The sequence below is a fragment of the Lutra lutra genome, chromosome 10 (genome assembly GCF_902655055.1).
Source record: "Lutra lutra chromosome 10, mLutLut1.2, whole genome shotgun sequence".
Classification (NCBI taxonomy): Eukaryota; Metazoa; Chordata; class Mammalia; order Carnivora; family Mustelidae; genus Lutra; species Lutra lutra.
This window is the reverse complement of record NC_062287.1, coordinates 114,002,838-114,021,343: the sequence shown is the minus strand read 5'-3', so window position 1 is coordinate 114,021,343 and position 18,506 is coordinate 114,002,838. Positions and strand designations below refer to the sequence as shown.

Here is an 18,506-nt window from a genome sequence, read left to right as displayed (position 1 = left end):
GTTTCTGCTCATGCTGTCCTCCTGGGACTTCCCTTCCTTGTAGTCCTGGCCTTGTCTCTGGCTGGACCTCTGTTCTTTGGAGCGTGCGTGTCTGTCCTCTAGGCTTGTGTTGCTTTGTGCTCGGTGAGAGTGTGTAGCAGGTAAAATTCTTCTGAGATTTTGCATTTTTGAAAAGAAGGTGGGTTTTTTTTTTTTTTTTTTTTTTACCATTGTACTTAATTGAGAATTTGGCTCTGGTAGAATGCTAGCTGAAAGTAACTTTTCCTCAATTTTGAAGGTTCAGCTGTATTCCTAGTGTCTAGTGTCTGTGATTTTAAGATGCTGTGCCAGGGGCGTGGCACATGGTGACCTTTCTCTCTCTCTCTCTGTTTTTAAAAATTTTATTTATTTATTTGAGAGAGAGAGGGAATGAGAGAGAGCATGAGAGGGGAGAAGTCAGAGGGAGAAGCAGACTCCCTGCTGAGCAGGGAGCCCGAAGTGGAGCTCAGTCCTGGGACTCCGGATCATGACCTGAGCGGAAGGCAGCGGCTTAACGGACTGAGCCCCCTGGGCTCCCGGTGACCTTTTCAGTCTAGAAACTCGTGTCCTTTCGGTGTGGGGGAGCGTTCTTGTTTTATCTCTTTGATAATTCCCTTTCACTTTCTTCTTTTTCACTGGTCCTCTATTAAGAGGTGAGAGTTGGACCTCTTGACTCACATTTTCTTACCTTTTTATCTTTCCTCTTCCATTTCTTTATCACTGTGGTGGTTCATTTCTGGCACTTTCAACTTTGTCCTCTAGCCCTTCTTTTGAACTTTTAAAAAATTTCTGCAAGTACTCTTATAATTTGAGGCCTTTCTTATTGTCTGAGTGCTCCTTTTTTTGGTGTTATCTGGTTCTTAAAACTGTATTTTCGGGGCGCCTGGGTGGCTCAGTGGGCTAAGCCTCTGCCTTCGGCTCAGGTCATGATCTCAGGGTCCTGGGATCGAGCCCCGCATCGGGCTCTCCGCTCAGCAGGGAGCCTGCTTCCTCCTCTCTCTGCCTGCCTCTCTGCCTGCTTGTGATCTCTGTCTGTCAAATTAATAAATAAAATATTAAAAAACCCCTGTATTTTCTCTGTGTTGCTTTGGAGTGTCTTGCTCTGTAGAGCCTCTTTGCTCTGCTCTCCTTTTCTGCAGGTTGGCTTTGGTCTCTGGCTCATGCTGTGGGCACTGCCCGGGTGCCGGGTGGCGGGACCCTGTGCCCGCACACGCACCGGCAGTGGCCAGCACGGTCAGAGCTCCCGCGGGAGGCCTCCCTGCACGGTGAGGGGTGAGGGGTCTCTGTCACTGGGGACACCTGCATGTCAGTGGTCTCCTCGGTCTCTCCAGAATGACGCTTCAGTCGCGTCTCTCGCCTGGTGAGGCAGGCGGGGACTGGAAGCCCAGCTGCCGTTGTTCCGGGACGCCGGGTTTCCCCACCGGTGAGTCGTCACTCAGTGGTGCTCTTCTCGGCTCGGCGCCGTATCCCAGCCTTCGCCGGCGTCACCAGGGCTAGAGCTTCTGTGTTCCTGCTTTTCCACAGGGGGACCCTCCGGTCTTCTGCTGGTGGTGGCAGACAGTTTGCCTGGCAGCAGGGTGTGCTGGAGGGCGCCCGCTGCTCCTTACATAGACTTAGCCTCCCCCGAGGCCCGCCTCCCGAGGCACCTGACGGTTTGAGTCCTCGGCCTTTCGGGTGCTCGGGAAAGCTCGTTTCCCTAGTTTCCCCCTCGCAGGCAGCTGGGCCCGGCTCGCTCTGTCAGTCTGAGTAGTTGCCGCTTGGTCACCTCTTTCCAGCATCCCCGATTGTGGTAACCGCTCTTATCATACGGCCGTCTTCCTTTACGTGAGTTTCGGACTAAATTTATGTACATGTATACTGTACGTATACGTGTATATATTTATTTTATTACTTATTTATTTAAAAGATTATTTATCTGTCAGAGAGAGAGAGAACACTAGCGGGAGAGAGAGAGCGCACAAGCAGGGGAAGGGGCAGGCAGAGGGAGAAGCAGGCTCCCTGCTGAGTAGGGAGCCCCATGTGGGACTCGATCCCAGGGCCTTGGGATCATGACCCAGGCCGAAGGAAGATGCTTAACAGACTGAGCCACCCAGGCATCCCTGGCTGTTTTTTTTTTTTTGTTTTTTTTTTTTGAGATTTTTATTTATTTGACAGAGACACAGCGAGAGAGGGAACACAAGCAGGGGGAGTGGGAGAGGGAGAAGCAGGCTTCCTGCTGGGCAGGGAGCCCGATGGAAGGCTCAATCCCAGGACCCTGAGATCTTGACCTGAGCTGAAGGCAGACGCCCAACCTATCCCCCCAGGCACCCTCTTTTTTTTTTTTTTAAAGATTTATTTGTTTATTTATTTTAGAGACTGAGAGAGACAGAATGTGATTGAGAGGGGCAGAGGGAGAGAGAGAGAATCTCAGGCAGACTCCCTGCTGAGCTCAGAGCCTGATGCTGGGCTTGATCTCCCGACCCTGAGATCCTGATCTGAGCCGAAACCAAGAGCCAGATGCTTAACCAATTGTGCCACCCAGGCAACCCCAAACTTAGTGGTGTGTTAGCTCAGTTGTGTAAAAGCTCTTGGGACAGTTTAGCATATGATAAGGGCTCAGACGTACGCTGTTGTTAACGCACACTGTGTGCTGGGCCTGCTGTCCTCCTGGAGCATCAACTGAGGACCTGCTGAGTTCCAGGTCCTGTCCTGCGCTCCGAGGCCACACCAGTGACTCAGACGCACAAGTCTGCCTGCTCACAGGGAGCTCACGTACATTCTGGTAGATAGTGCTGGAGAATAGAAAGGAAATTACAGCTTATGTTGGAAGACAGTAAGTGCAAGAGAGAAGTTAGGGAGAGAAGGTGGTGGGGAATATGAGGCTGTGTTTTCAACTCCAAATAGGCTGATCAGGATTGGTCTTGCTGTGAAGGTCACTTGAAGGCACTGGGCCATACGGAAGTGAGCGGGGAGAACGCCTTGGACAGAGGGAACCACATGTGCAAAGGCTTTCATGGCAGGGAGATGAGCAGTGTACGCAGGAGACAGCAGGCCGATGCGGCTGCAGTAGAGCAAGCCCAGAGGACGGGAGCGGGCGGTTAGGTCAGAGTGGTATGGAGCTGGGGAGACAAGTGGCATGTAGGGCCTTCGTAGAGCATTATAAAGACTGTGGCTTTTGTTGTTGTTGTTGTTTTTTGGTTTGTTTGTTTTTACACATTAAACATTGGGAATAATGAGACATGGTCTCTGTCCTCAGCGTTGCTCAAGCCCTTGAATGCATAGTGTTAAGTGGTGTGAGATGAGTAGTGAAAATGAGTAATGATGAGCTCAGGAGAGAGCGGTCAGGCACGGTAATACAGAGATAGTATTTGGGTCAGGTCTTACTAAGCTCACAGTGCAAGGAGATGGTCCAGGAAAGTGGGGAACACCGTGTGTCACTCTTCAGAGTGGCAGCAGGACACATGGAGTTGTGGGTGGTTTTTAGCATGAATAGTGTCTAGCAGGTGGTGGGGTTCTGGCAGTAGGACAGGGCAGGAGAGACGGGCCGGAGCAGAGCATGGGGGACCTCCTCTGGAAGGTGTGGTCCACTGATGTATTTTCAGCAGGACAGTGACACTATGCAACTTATTTTTTCTTAGTAGAACAGTAATTTTGAACGCAGAGGATGGATCTTAGACTAGGCTTAGAGGCAGGAAATTGCTTTGGTGTAGGAGATGGTGAGGGTATGAATCAAGGGAGTAGGAATGGAAAGGTGGGGTGGATTTTGGAGATACAGAGAGCAGAATCGACAGGGCACGGGTGGTCAAGTACTCTATTAGTAGTGGCTTTGAAATTGTAGCAGAATTGCCATTTACTCAGAATGGTGGATTGAGAAGCTCCATCAGTCCATCCCACCATAAAGACATTGAAAACAGTGGTAAAAACAGTCTAAATCGACTCTGCCCGAGCTCTGGAAATTAACTAAAGGTTCAAACAGTGTCAGGCGGATTTATTCAACAAAACTGTTGAACCTCTAATTTGACCTCCTCTCAGTCTCCTCTCCTGTGATTTGCAGCGGCGCTGACAGTAGGCGGCTTCACAACCATGTAGCTGTGAAAACAGGCAGCCTTGCAGCCACTGGAGAGACCGGTCGGGTTTGGAGCCCCTCAGAAAGTTCTGTTCTTAGAGCACGGTTACTGTCTGGCCAGTCTTGTAGCTTTCCGGAAAAGCCTCATTTGCAGAACTTAACATTATTTGACTTTGTTCAGTGGGAAAAGCCCTGTCCTAGTGTGTCGTGGAAAATAGTCAGTGACATTTGTTTAATATCACAGTTGGGGGCAAACAGGCGCCTGGCCAAAATCTTCAAAGGAAGATGCAAAGAGTGACATGCCATCAGGGTGCTTTGAAAGGCTCTGACAGGTTTCTGTGGATCTGGAAGGCTGCGTGAGTGCAGGATTGTACATATGCCTGGGAAAGACTTGAGAAGGCCGCAGTCTCTCGCCTCCGGCCAGTCGTGAGTCCATGTGCAAACAGGGAGTGAAGCAGAGGCAGAGTTACATCCGGCCCGAGTGCTGACGAGCTTCACACACAGAGTTCCTTGGCAGTGTCTGGGACACTTGCTCAAGGCCCTGAAGGCGATCCCCGGTCAGTCATGAACTGACCACTAAGTCAGCTAAGCCAAGACTTCGGTAGCTGTAAACTCTAGGGAATTACAGACTTTACAGAACTAGTTCAGGAAACTAAAGAAACGGACACAGCAACAACCAGAGTAACGGCAAATAGCACCAATAATTCCTGGGGAGGGGGCGTTTGGGTTTCCAGAATTGCCACATTATATTACCTAAAATGTCCAGTTTTCAATAAAATTAGGAGATGTACGAAGAAAAAGGAAAATATAGTCTGTACACAGGGAAAAAAGTAGCCAGTAGAAACTATCCTTGAAAGGGCCCAGATGTTGAACTTATTAGACAAGGTCTTCCAGTCTGCTATTCTAAATCTGTGCCAAGAACTTAAACTGTGTCTAAAGAATTAAAACATGAAAATGATGTCTCACGAAATAGAGCATATCAAAGAAGAGGTAGAAATTATTAAAAAAAGCCAAATTGAAACTCTGGAGTTGAAAATATAATAACTAGAGTGAAAAATTTACTGGAGGGGCTTAGTGGCAGATCTGAGCTGGCAGAAGAAAGAATCAGTGAATTTGAGAATTGGTTTGTTAAGATAATTAAATTAAGATCAATATCAAGGTAAGTATAAATCTAATCTGAGGAACAGAAAGAAAAAAAGAACAAAGAAAAAATGAACAGGGGCATCTCGGTGGCTCAGTCTATTAAATGTCTGCCTTTGGCCCAGGTCATGATACTGGAGTCCTGGGATTGAGCCCTGCATTGGGCTCCCTGCTCAGCAGTGGAGTCTCCTTCTCCCTCCAGTTCTCTCTCTCTCTCACTCGCTCACTCTCTCTCAAATAAATAAATAAATACAATCTTAAAAGAAAAAAGAACAGAGCTTTGGAGATCTGTGGGACGTCATCTAGCATACTGATATACCCGTAATTAGAGTCTCATAAAGAGAGGAATAGGAGAAAAGTGCACAAAGGTTATTTGAAGACATAAACTCCCTGAATTCGGTCTCAGACACTTACCTGCGCATCCAAGATGAACTCCCAGAAGGATTGATCTAAGGAGATCAGTATCTAGACACGTCACAGTCAAACTGTTGAAAGACAAAGACATGGGGACATTCTGGAAAGGAGTGAGGAAAGTGACTTCTCATTTTTGAGAGACCTTCAAGATTCACAGCTCACTTCTCATCAGAAGCCGTGGAGCTCAGAAGGCAGTGGCCGACAGCTACAGAATGCGGAAGAAAATGCCTGTCAGCCAAGACTTGTGTCTACAGCAAAAGCATCCTTCAGACATGCAGAAATTAAGATATCATTTCGTAAACAAGAGAGAGGGAATTTGTTGTTTGCACACCTGCCCCACAATAAATACTAAAGGGAGCGCTTCAGGCCGAAATGAGGGGCATTAAGTCATGGAGGCCACGAAGAAAGGAAGAGCCGTGGCAAAGATGACTGTGTGAGTGCGTCTAAAAGCATAGTTTTTTTTTTTAAATGACCTTTTGTCTTTTACCTGGTTTAAAGGAAAACTGTGTAAGACAATCTTAGTTAATTTAAATACAGTTTAAATAGAACTGTACTGATGGGCTTTTAATGTATAAAGAGGTAATTTGTATTACAGTAGTGCAAAGGAGGGGGAAGGGAGCAGACTGCGTATATTGGAGTAAAATTTCTCTGTACTATTACAGTTAAGTTCATATTAACCCAGATTGGATTGGTTTAAGTTAAGGTGTTAATTATAATGTCTAGGCAACTACTAGAAAGTCGCTAAAAGAGTACAGAAAAAGAAACAAGGGAATTAAAGTGGTGCACTAAAAATATCTAACACAAAAGAAGACCGTAAGGGAAGAATATAGGAACAGAGGTACAAGATACATCAAAGATAAGCAAAATGGTAGATAAGAGCCCTACCTTATCAGTAATTATTTTATTTTATTTTGTATTTTAAGATTTTTATTTATTTATTTGACAGAGAGAGAGAGATCACAAGTAGGCAGGGAGGCAGGCAGAGAGAGGAGGAAGCAGGCTCTCCGCAGAGCAGAGAGCCCGACGTGGGGCTCGATCCCAGGACCCTGGGATCATGACCTGAGCCAAAGGCAGAGGCTTTAACCCACTGAGCCACCCAGGCGCCCCTCAGTAATTATTTTAGATGTAACCAGATTAAACACTTGAATTAAAAGGCAGAGATGGGAGCACCTGGGTGGCTCAGTAGGTTGAGTGACTCTTGCTCTAATCTCAGGTCTTGGTCTCAGGGTTGTGAGTTCAAGCCTTCTTGAGTTGAGCCTTCTTAAAAAAATAAAAAAAGCAGAGATAGGCAGAATGGATTTTTAAAAAATCCATCTATACACTGTCTTAAAAAGACACCTTAGATTAAAAGACAACAAGTAAGAGGAAGAAAAATAATGTGCCTTTTAAGTAGTAACCAGGAGAGAGCCCAAGGGGCTGTGCTAGGATCAGACAGAATAGACGTTAAGACAAAAATTCAGAGACCTAGAAGAACATTTTATAATGGTAAGGAGTGACTCTCTGAAAAAAACATCAACATATGTAGTCACACTTAATAACGGAGCCCGAACTACAGAGATGAAATTCGTGATGAGCTGAAGGGGAGAAGTAGATGACTGTGATATTGGAGACTTCGGTGCGCCACTTTCAGTAACAGACACACAAGCAGACGTGATTAGCAGTGGACAGAGACTCCGCGCTGCAGACCAGCCAGACCTGACATTTATGGACTGTTTCCACCCAAAGCGAGCGGAGTTCACATCCTCTCCAGTGCACGGGGGCATTCTTCAGCATAGAGCGTATGTTAGCCCATAAACAAAAGCCTCAGTGAATTTAAAAGGATTGAAATCATACAAAATATGTTCTTCAGCCACAATGGGATGAAATTAGAAAAATCAGTAATAGAAGGAAATTTGGAAAATTCACAAGTATGTGAAGATCAAACACCGTCCTCAGGAGCCACCACGTCACAGAAGAAGACACAGGGTGTTGGGTTGTAAGCGCCTTCGGAGCTTCCCGGGCATAGTCGGATGCTAGGCTCTGTTCGGAGGGTAGGGAGAGACGGACTGAAGAGCGGGCTGCTGCAGAGTGGTAGGCGGCGGGTTTCATAAGCAAAACAGCTTACAAGTGAGGCTCGGCATGCGCAGCTGCAGGACTCACGGGTCTTTGTGTCTGCTCACCGCTCCTTACAAAGTTTCCGTAGAGGCCTTGACCGGCTTCAGTCACCTGTACTGTCCAGATGGTCTCAGGACCGCATCGCTCTCTCGAGGCTGTCCCTACACTTGCCGCAGCTTTTGGGAGAGGAGAAGCCAAGTGGAACCCACATTCCAAGGACGGGATGGCGGTGAGGAGGTGCCGATTGCCTGCGTCTAGTTCTCCAGTTAACTGGGAATCTCATCTTCTTGATGATCTCCCTCAACAAAGGGAGAGTCAAAAAATAAGATAAATGAAAATAGCCCAATATGCCAAAATGTAAGGGATGCAGTAAGGGCAGGGCTTGGGGGAAGACTTACAGCTGCAAATACCTATTTAAGAAAGAAGGTCTCAAATCATTAACCTAATATTTCACTTTAAGAATCCAGAAATAAAAAAGAGCAAACAAAACCCAAAGCAAGCAGAAAGAAGAAAATAACAAAGATTAGATCAAAGATTGGTTCTTTGAAAAGATCAGCAAAACTGACAAACCTTTAGCTAGACTGACCAAGAAAAAAAGGAAAGACTCAAAATTACTGAAATCAAGAATGAAAGAAGGGACATTACTACTGACTTTGCAGAGATAAAAAAAGTATTGTAATGGCATGCTATGAATAATTGTATACCAAAAATTAGGTAATTTATTTTTTTTTCAAGATTTTATTTATTTATTTGACAGAGACACAGCAAAGAGATGGAACACAAGCAGGGGGATTGGGAGAGGGAGAAGCAGGCTTCCCGCCAGGCAGGGAGCCTGATGTGGGGCTCGATCCCTAGACCCTGGGATCATGACCTGAGCCGAAGACAGATGCTTAACAACTGAGCCACCCAGGCGCCCCCAAAATTAGGTAATTTAAATAAGATGGAGAAATTTGTAGAAAGACACAAATAACTGAAATTGACTCAAGAAGAAACAAAAGATCTGCATAGGTTTATAACGAGTAAAGAAATTGTATTAGTAATTTAAACATTTCACACAAGAATAAATCCTGGCCCAGATGGCTTCACTGGTGAATTTTATCCAACACTCAAGTAAACAGTTCTGATCCTTCCCACACTCTTTGAAAAGAAATAGAAGGGCACCTGGGTGGCTCAGTTGGTTAAGGGTCTACCTTTAGCTTGGGTCATGATCCCAGGGTCCTGGGATCGAGCCCCACGTTGGGCTCCCTGCTCAGCTGGAAGTCCGCTTCCTCCTCTCCCTCTGCTACTCCCCCTGCTTGTGCATGCACGTACTCTCTCTCTCTCTCAAATAAATAAATTTAGAAAAAAATCATAAAAGAAAAAGAAATAGAAGAGGAAGGAATACTCTCCAACTTATTCTGAGGTTATTATTATTATTTTTAAAGATTTTATTTATTTATTTGACAGAGATCACAAGTAGGCAGAGAGGCAGGCGGGGGTGGGGGTGGGAAGCAGGCTCCCTGCTGAGCAGAGAGCCCGATGTGGGGCTTGATCCCAGGACCCTGGGACCCATTACCGGAGCTGAAGGCAGGGGCTTTAACCCACTGAGCCACCCGGGTACCCCTCTGAGGTAATTATTATCCTAATAACAGGATCAGACAAACACATTATAGGAAAGAAAACTACAGTATAAAATCTGTTGTGAATCTAGAAGCTAAAGTCTTGTTTTTTTTTTTTTTAAGTTTATTTATTTTTTAATCCTGTGATCATGATCTGGGCTGAAGGCAGATGCTTAACTGACTGGGCCACCCAGCTGTCCCGCAAATACACTCTTAGGAAAGAAATACTCAACAAACTAGAAATATGAGGGAACATCTTGATTTGATAAAGGGTATCTATGAAACGTCTACAGCTAAGATCTGACTTAATGGTGAGAGACCGAATGTTTCCCTTTAAGATTAGGAACATGACAAGGATGTTTCTGCTGTCACTGCTCCTGTTTACTCCTGGAGTTTGTAGCCTGGGCAGTGACAAAAGAGAAAGGGAAAAAGGTATCCAGGTTGGAAAGAAAGAGAACGGACCCCGTGTAGAGCTGTCACCATTCTGTGCATAGAAAATCCTAAGGAATCCAGGAGAAAACTGTTAGAATTACAAATGGGTTGAGCAAGGTTGTGGTATATAAAATCGATAGGGAAAAGTCAATTGTATTTCTCTACACTAACCATGAAGGAAACTGTCCTATTTATAATAGCATCAAAAAACGAAATACAGGAGCACCTGCCTGGCTCAGGCGGCGGAGCACGTAACTCTGACCTTTAGGGTGGCGAGTTGGAGCCCCAGGATAAACTGGAGGAGTAAGTTGTAGCGCACGTGAGGCTCATACAGTTAACTGCGGACAGTTGTTGGAAGGCAGTAAAGGCGCCCTAAGGACGCCCCATGTTTGTGGATTGGGAGACACCAATAATCCCCAATTAACCTAGGGATTTAGTGCACCCTTATTAAAAAAAAATCCTAGGTTCCCCCTCCCCCTCACCTCGAGATAAGCGGATTCTAAAATTCACATAGAAATTCAAGGGACTCATAGTCGTCAAGATTAGTCTTGGAAAGGATAAGCAAAGTTGGTGGATTCACTTCTCTTTTCCAAAACGTAATACAAAGTAATCAAGACAATGTCGTTAGGGTATAATGATAGGTATAGATTAATGGAATGATATTGAGAATACAATACATTTTACATTTTTGGTCATTTGATTTTTGACAAGAGTGCCAAGTGCCGGTTCAGTGAGGGAAGAGAATAGTCTTTTAACTAATGGTGCTGGGAGAACTGGACATCCACGCATAAAAGAATGAAATTAACCCCTGCCTCACACTATACGCAAAAATTAACTCAAAATGGATCATAAGCCTAAACGCAAAAGCTAAAGCTATAGAACTCTTACAAGAAAATATAGAAGTAAATTTTGGTGACCTTGGGAAACGGCTTCTCAGATACATTGACAGAAGCATAAGTGACAAGAAAATTAGACTTCATCAAAATTAAAACTTTCATGCTTCAGAATGCTATCAGGAAAGTGAAAAGACAGGGGCATCTGGCTGGCTTGGTCAGTGGGCCGTGAGACTCTCAATCTTGAGGTTGTAAGTTTGAGGCCCATGTTGAGCATAGAGATTACTTAAAGAAATAAAACTTTAGGGATGCCTGGATGGCTCACTCCGTTGAGCCTCTGCTTTCAGCTCAGGGGGTGATCCAGGGTCCTGGGATTGAGCTCTGCATCAGGCTCCCTGCTCGGCCAGGAGCCTGCTTCTCCCCTGCTTCTGCCTCTCCTCCCCGCTTGTTCTCGCTCTCAAAAAAATAGAGTATTAAAAAAAAACCCAACAAAACGGGGGCGCCTGGGTGGCTCGTTTGGTTGAGCGTCTGACCCCCCCCTTTTTTTTTAAGGCTACATTTTTTTTTTAAGATTTTATTTATTTATTTGACGGAGATCACAAGCAGGCAGAGAGGCAGGCAGAGAGAGAGGAGGAAGCAGGCTCCCCGCTGAGCAGAGAGCCCGACGCAGGGCTCGATCCCAGGACGCTAAGATCATGACGTGAGCCGAAGGCAGAGGCTTTAACCCCCTGAGCGTCCGACTCTTGATTTCAGCTCAGGTCATGGTCTTAGGGGCTGAGTCGAGCTTGGGTTGGGCTCTGCTCTCAGTGCAGAGTATGCTTGGGGTTGTCTCTTTCTCTCCCTTTCCCTCTGCCCCTCCTCCCTGCTTGGAGGTACGCGTTCTCCCAAATAAATCTTGGAAAAAAAATACCAGAACATACTGGTGGTTGCCTTGGAGGAGGTTGGGGCTTGATCAGAAAAGGGGAAGGGGGTTAAAAGGAACAGACTAGCAGTTACAAAATAAATCAGACATGGGGATGTAATGTTTAGCTGAGAATATGTAACCGCTTAGTAGGATGACAGACGGCAGCTAGGGTTATAGTGGAGATCCCTTTTCTAAAAACATTACAGAGAGAAAGAGCATGTGAGTGCAGGAGCCACACATGACAGTGTGTCAAGCAGACGCCCGGCTGGGCGTGTGGCCTGGGGCCCCATCTCACCACCTGGCAGATCCCGACTGGGTCTAAAGCCGGGAGTCAGACACGTACCTGACGGAGCCAGCCGGGTGCCCCGGGGGCAGTCACTTTTTAATGTATATAAATGTTGAATCCCTGTGTTGTATTCCTGAAGCTAACACGATTGTGTATCAGCTATATTCAGTGAAGAAAAGATGGTCCGGTTCGCCATTTGTCAGAGTTCGGAGTGTCTTTATCTTCTGTGGCAGAACGACTTTGACCTTTGAAGTCTTTTCTTCTGATTTGTTGTCGCTGAGGGTTTCTGTGCTGAGACCCCCTCTTCCTGCACATGAGTAAAGAGAAAATGTGCAGAATGTCCCTGATGATGATTCCCTACACCCTTCTGCGCTCACCACGCTGTGTGCACTTTTTGCTTGTTACCCTGTGTGGTCCTCATCCCAGCACGTTGGTGGATGGCAGTCCCATGTAATGAAGGAGAAACTGAGGCACGGCAGGGCCACACAGCCGCGGAGACACGGGGCAGCATTCCGGTCCTGGCTCGATTGCCGACCTTGTGGGCCCCCGTGCTCGCGCCTCCCGCGTAACTTCAGCAACAGTATCTTCCTTCAGAAATGGGCTTTTGGGGATGCGCGCCTGGCTCAGACAGAGAGTGTGTGACTCGTGATCTCGGGGTCGAGTGCCAGCCCCACATTGGGTGTAGAGATTACTGAAAATAAATAAACTTAAAAAAAAAATAGGCTTTTGTTTGGTAAATTTTGGGCTTTAGGTTTACTTAGTGAAATCATTTATACATAGACCAAAGTTCTCTATTTAGACCAAATTTTTTTTTTTTAAAGATTTTTTTATTAATTTATTTGACAGAGAGAGATCACAAGCAGGCAGAGAGGCAGGCAGAGAGAGGAGGAAGCAGGCTCCCCGCCGAGCAGAGAGCCCGATGCGGGGCTTGATCCCAGGACCCTGAGATCATGACCTGAGCCGAAGGCAGCGGCTTAACCCACTGAGCCACCCAGGCGCCCCTATACCAAATTTTATTGTAAATTTCATACTTACTACCTTCACGTTTTAGTGGTTTGGTATCTCTGGTAAGTTGTGATGGGCTCCTGTACTCTCTGTTTCCAAAGTTGGGGTCACAGAACATAATACTGTCAGTTGATTAGTTCACGCAAATAAGAAGAAATCATTAACCAGCATGTTATTCCAGAAGAATGACCGGGGCGGTAATTCTGAAAATCCAGGAGCCTTTATCGAAGCCTGTCCGCACAGAGTGCGTTCTTTGCTACTTGCTGGGCACAAATTGTAGCTCGTTTTTGGGCAGTGGTTTTGGGCTAGTCCAGGTTGTTCATTAGCTCGCAGAGCTCTAAGTTCACTGTGGTCGGATTGCCTGCTAGGAGCTCAGTGCCCTCAGCGGCTGCCCGACCTGCTGCGTTTAGATAGAGACACACAGGGTGGCAGAGACCAGAATGTCTTCACCGTGGAGCAGGTCAAGCCCGGTGAGGCTCATCGCTCTGGCCCAGTTACTCTCGTCGACAAATTTTCCCTTCGGAAATTGGTTTTTGAAGTCGGGGTGGGCAGTAAACCTCTCCCCATCATGAAAGCTAATGCTTCATCTGAAAAACTGATTTGCTCCCGCAGCGGGGGGTGGCGTGGTGGCTCTTGGGATCCTCTGCCTGGAGAGAGGTACAGTCTGAGTGAGCAGGAACTAGCCTTTGCCAGGGTAGCTCTTGCTCAACCCCGGCGGACAGGTTGCCCTGCGATGTCCTCACGTCGTGGAGGGTGGTGAACTGATGGTGCGCCGCAGAAGGGGTCTCCTGCCTTGGCATTTTGGTAAATTTAGGACGTCTTGTTGGTTTGAATGTGTTAACCCTTATGTGGATTATCAGTCACTTGCAGTCATACTAGATTTCCTTTATCTTTTATTTTTTTATTTTTTTAAGAAGATTTTATTTATTTGACCCACAGAGATCACAGGTAGGCAGAGCTGCAGGCAGAGAGAGAGAGGGAAGCAGGCGCCCCACCGAGCAGAGAGCCCGATGCGGGGCTCGATCCCAGGACCCTGAGATCATGACCTGAGCCGAAGGCAGAGGCTTGACCCTCTGAGCCATACAGGCGCCCCTAGATTTCCTTTAAAACTTACCTTAGACCGGCACGTTCGAGCCCAGTGCAGCAGGTGGAATACCCCTTTGGCGTTTTCAGGGTTGACACTTGGGGATAGCCTTGGTCAGCGGAGTCAGCCACGCCGTGTCCAGTTAAGGGCTCCATCTGTGGGCTGTGTTGTGAGGGCTGGTGCTCCTTGGCCTCCATGGTGGTGTCTCTGCGTGAGATGGTGGCCCTGGGCCGTAGTCCGGGCCCAGTCCAGTGATTTGGGTGGACTGGCCTAAACCTAAGCCCAGGGAGGATCCTGCACCGGGCCCTCCACTGAGGTGTGTCTGCACACCATCTTGGGAGTTCCCCTCTTGCTGGGAGTCCCTGCGTGGGCTGATGGGCTCCTCCCCTCGAGAGGGAGCCCCACTCATCCTGCCCAGCCTCCTTTGTCCCTGTTGGTCGCCAGCCAGCCCTGTGGCGGGGGTGCCTGTGCAAGGCTGTTGAGGTGGAAGAGGATCAGGTTGGGGGCAGGGACAGGAAGTGCCTGGGAGACTGAGATCACTGTGGCAGCAGGCGCGAGGGGCACCCCACCCTGTTCGGAGAGGTTGGGGGGTTTCTTGAGGCTGCCATCCTCACTGCTTAGTTGGAAGGGGGAGGGGACGCAGCTGCGGAGGACTCAGGGTGGGGGGAGAAGGGCATGGCTAGGGGTTCCGGAGAATCTCTTTGGGTACCCCCTTATGGGAGGGTGATGCACAGTGTGCGGGACCTTGTGCGCAGGCTGCGCTGGAGGCGTGGATGGCACCCTGCGCCCGTGGAAGAGACTCGGGTTTCGTGCGGGGGAAGCTGTGGTCAGATGCACCCGAGGACCCAGCCTGGGGCAGGGCAGCGTCCAGCTTCGGCGTGAACATCCCTGCACTCGGGTCCACTGCCTCACTAGGCAGTCTCCTCTTCTGTTCTCCTCTTCGCTGTGCAGTAGAACAGGAGGCATCCCGGGAAACCTGTGCCTGCAGATTCATGAGTTATGACAAGGTGAACACGCTTGTCACTTCCACCGGGGTGATGGCCCCAGAGGCCCTTCCATGTGCCCTTTCCCATTCACCTCCCCCAAACCTACTGCCATTGTTGGGTGCCTTACGGGTCTCCCACGGGGGCCTCCTGAACGCCGGGCTTCGGTCTTACCCGTTTCTAAACATTTCCTGTTCTTTCATATTTCAGTCTGCGCTCCTTCCTTTTCCTCACAGCGGTCTGTTGAAGACCCGGGATGTGTAAGGGGCATTACGTTGGGAACCCCTAGTGGGGTCCCCCGTGCTCTTGGCCGTCTGGCAGCTGGGGACGGAGGCCAGATCACATGTAGCTGACACTGTGGCCAGACTCGAGGTGCTGCCCTGCTGTTCCAGGGGGCTCGTGCTGTCTGCTGACGCCTGTGACCTAGCCGCTGTGAGCCTCCCTGCTCGGTCCCAGGCAGTCCTTCGGGAGGGTGCCAGATGGTGGTCGTCTCATCCCTTCCATGGGTGTGTTGGGATGCTTGGACCGAGACCCCCTTCCCTTCCTGAGTGGCTGCCCCTGTGCGCTTCATGTGGAAGAGGCACGACAGCTGCTTGGCTCTTTCCTTCCAGTGCCTAGTTTCCAAGTTAATTGGTTCCCTAATATCCTCAACTAATGAGGTGCTTTTTTTTTTTTAATAAAATTTTGAACTCATGGATTTAAATGTTTTTGTGAATTTTGGCCACTGCACTTTTTATCCTTTCTGAAGCTCGGGCTGTCCCCCCTTTGGCTAATGGCGTCTGTCCGTTGGGTGCCAAGTGTTCCCGACGTGGCCCTGGTGGTGTGCGCCCCTCCATAGTCCTCGTCCAGTCCAGGCTTGCCGTGGGCCTCGCCCAATCGTGGGTTCGGCCCTTCTGCCGGGAAGCCTGGCTTCCTGTAGTGTGACATGGTGCTCCCAGAGCACAGCCTGGAGGTGGGGGGTGCGCACGGCCACCCAACATCGTCTTGTTCTGAGCCTCCTCCGAGGACAGCTGGAGGGGACACACGTGCACATCTCGAGGGGAAAATGCTTCACGAGGCCCTTGTGGGCTCCAGCTCAGGTCAGGACAGCTGGGCTTTTCTCCTGAAGCTCGTCCGCCCCAGGATCTCGAGGACGCTGGGGGTGCCTGGGTAGGCTACATCCTGATCACTTGTGACCTTCATCCTGTTGCACCATGACAAGCTCTGAGCCCGCCACCGTCAGTGTGGTGACAGGGGACACCTGACCCGGCACCGCTCCTGCCCCGCCCGGCCGTGGCAGTGCTTCGAGTTTGTGCTGCCGCCTGCGTGCTTTCCCCTTCCCGCACCTCTGTGCGGCTCATTCGCTGTCCCCGGAAGCCTTGATGCTGCCTCGGTGCCCCCTCGGTGCCCGCTCGCTGCCGTGGAGTGTCCCCGGGGCCTACGGCACGCCCATGTGTCTGGACCCTCGCTCTCGGTCAGGTTTGCGTCGGGCGCGCTGGGGGCTGGCAGTGCTGGATGGAGAGTCCCGGTCGCACGTCTCCTTTCTCAGGGCTCGGCCGTGGCATCCTTTGCTTCTGTGGCAGGGCGAGGCCGGACTCCGAGTGTCTTCGAGTGTCTTCGATTTTCCTTCTCGCGTGAGCTGCTTGCGCTTCTGGTGTTCAGAGGATTTTTCCCTTTGCAGTCGGGCACTGGCATTGCAGTAGGTGTCGGTTGTGTTGTTTGGGGTCAGGACTCCCAGGTACAGGTGTGGAGCTTTCAGGAAGGCCTCTGGGTGACGGCTGTAGTCCTGCTGCCGCGCTCGCCTTTTCCTTCGGGGCTCCTGCTGGCCCCAGGGCATGTCTCGCTCCACTTCCACGTTCATGACTTTTTTCTCGAGTCCTTTATCGCGTCCTTCGTTTCTGCGTGGTGTCAGCAACGTTCCTTGTGTCTTCTCCTGCCAAGACCTCTGTCCATCTGTTCTCCTATTCCTTCTGGGTTAGTCTTCGTTTCTGGAATGGTTTTTTAAATTTCGGATTTACTTGACTTCTGTTACCTGGTATCTGAATGTTTCTAGTGGACTGTGTTTTCTTCGGGTCTCTCCGCATGCTTTGAAGGAGAGGCCTCTGCTGTTGCTTGCTTCCCGAGGCGCTTTCCCTGTTCATGGGGCTGCTGTTCTGCTCCCGGCCTCTGTTCTGACGTCTGCTCCTGTGGGAGGTGAGCCCGTACTCGCTGTGGCTGATGCCTGTGTGAGGGCAGTTCTCTGAGCGGATGGTGGAGGCCAGGGTGGGGTGGGGGGGCTTTTCCGCGCAGCGCTCCCCGGCTGCTGCCTCGGTGACCGCTTCCGCAGGTTCCCGGCCCTGCCCTGCTTCCCTGGGCCTTCCCCGACCCGCCGCTCAGCGGGACTCAGAGCAGGCCCCGGTCCGCGCGGCGGGCGGCGGCTGCAGCGCCCCTGGGCCCCACGCACAGCCTTCTGAGCTCGCGCTGGTCCGCTTCGGGCCTCCCTCCCTCCGGTCCTGCGGGCCGACCCCTCTCCTCTCTCTGACCTTGGCGGATGAGCTGCATGGAGTCCTGGGGTTTTCCCGGGGAAGGAGGGCGCTGGCGGGTGACTGCAGCTGCCTCCGAGCAGCGAGTCGGGCCTCGCGCGCCTGTGCCCGTGCCCCTGTCCAGGGACGCCTCGCCGGCCGTGGCGGGACAGAAGCGCGTGGTCGTGTGTTTGCTGTGAAGCGTCCGCCGCGAGGAAGCTCTGGGTGCGAGGCCGCCACCGCCGCCCCCTCAGTCCTGTTCTGCAGCCGGCGCCCGACTCACTCGTGTTTTTCCGTCTGTCCTGGTGGTAACTCCTCTTGCTTCACGTGCTTCTAGTTTTATTTAACGCTTTTCCAGTCCCGGCTAATACCTGCGGCTCCTACGAAAGCAGGTCCCGCTCATTTAGTGTCACTTCTTCCCCACCGCTGCCCAGGGTTTTCCTGAGCTCCGCTCCGGACCGACCCCTTTGGCTGCACAGGACAGGTTCCTGCCCCTCGGGCTCTCTGGCCCTGTAGGGCCGCGTAGGTGCGGCCTGGCGGAAGCGGATCCCTGTACGCCGGGTGACAGGCCCGCGTGCACGAGGGGTCACGGGTGCGCACTTGCGGGTGCACGCTCACACCCAGACACACATCCGTGCTCGCACACGGGCACGCTCAGCTGCACATGCCTGCACAGCGGTTTGCCGTGGGTGAAGCTGCCTGTCGTCAGCAGGGGGCGGCCGGGGTACCGTGTGCGTGGCCATTTGCGCCAGGTCCAGAAAGCCTAGTTTGGCAAAGATAACCCTGTTGAAGGATGGTTTAAGAAACAGTTGGCCCGGGGTGCCTGGTGGCTCAGTGGGTTAAAGCCTCTGCCTTTGGCTCAGGTCATGATCTCAGGGTCCTGGGATCGAGCCCCGCATTGGTCTCTGCTCAGCGGGGAGCCTGCCCCCCCCCCCCGCCGTCTCTCTGCCTGCCTCTCTGCCTACTTGTGATCTGTCTGTCAAATAAATAAATAAAATCTTAAAAAAAAAAAAACAGTTGGCCCTTGACCTGCCACCCTGGGCCATTAAAGCCCACTGCTCTCACCTGTTCCCCCGTCCCTTCCCTGACCCTTCAGGGAGCCTTTGGCTGCGTTCCTCCTGCGACCGGCTCTGGCCTGCGTGACATCAGGGCCGGTGCCTGGATGCCCCCTCCCAGTCTGCCTGCGCCCC

The 18,506-nt window shown here is 50.3% G+C and overlaps 1 protein-coding gene across 2 annotated transcripts in view; it reads left to right on the top strand.

Moving 5' to 3' along the window:
* Positions 1–18,506, top strand: part of AP2A2 (adaptor related protein complex 2 subunit alpha 2) — an 80,089-nt gene that overhangs the window by 15,203 nt on the left and 46,380 nt on the right. The gene's annotated exons all lie outside the window — the stretch shown is intronic.